Genomic DNA, 825 nt, shown 5'->3' with positions numbered 1-825 from the left:
CTTTGTCGGATGGATGCAGATTGGATTGTCTTGTCTTACGTGTATGTTTCGCCCCTGTTTTCGTGGCCGGCATGGCCGAGGAGGCTCCGCCCTCTCTGCGGAGCGTGCAAAATAAGTTTTTCCTTTTTTGTGCTCCTTTCTGAGAATCGATCAAATTAATATGGTCTCAGCGGACAAGCAAGCGAACACCTAGACACGGCTCTCAGGCCGTTCCAGTCGGCCTGCTAGTCGCTGCTGGCATCCGAGGTAGAGGCGGCTGCCAGAGCTGGGGTCGGAGCACGCAGCGGGCAGGAAGGGGCCCCTTGCAGTGCAGAGGCTTCGCGCGCTCCCCTCCCCCTCCGCTAGGCTTCTGTGTGCTTGGGGGTTCTTGGCAGACTGGCGGTGACTAGCAGGGGAGGGTTGCCGGGCATGTGCACTACACTAGATTGGGAGACGGGCCTTCAGAGAGTGATCGCTCCGTGCTGGGGGGTGTTTCCCTCCCCCCCCTCGCACTGGGCCTTAGCGAGCCTGCGAGCCGTGTCCCCGGAGCGCGCGCTTCCCAGCTCCATGTTCCCCACGTGGTGCGCTCCCCGCCCGCAGCGCCCGGGCGCTAGGCAGCCACCGCTTCCCGGCCCACCACGTGGCTCTGCCGCCACCCTGGAGGGGGGCCGCGTTCCCGGCGCGCGCTCCTCGCCCACACTGGGGTTCCCCCTTCGAGACTGTCTATAGCGCGGAGGGTCGTGGCCTGGCAGAGAGGCTGCTATGCTGCCCCGGGCGGCAGCGTGGCTTGGGAGGCGGCCTGGGGCAGGCGTGCCCGGCCTGCCGCCATGCGGCCCCGACAACATG

The sequence above is a fragment of the Mastomys coucha genome, unplaced genomic scaffold (assembly GCF_008632895.1).
Source record: "Mastomys coucha isolate ucsf_1 unplaced genomic scaffold, UCSF_Mcou_1 pScaffold14, whole genome shotgun sequence".
Lineage (NCBI taxonomy): Eukaryota > Metazoa > Chordata > Mammalia > Rodentia > Muridae > Mastomys > Mastomys coucha.
This window is presented reverse-complemented; position numbering follows the sequence as displayed.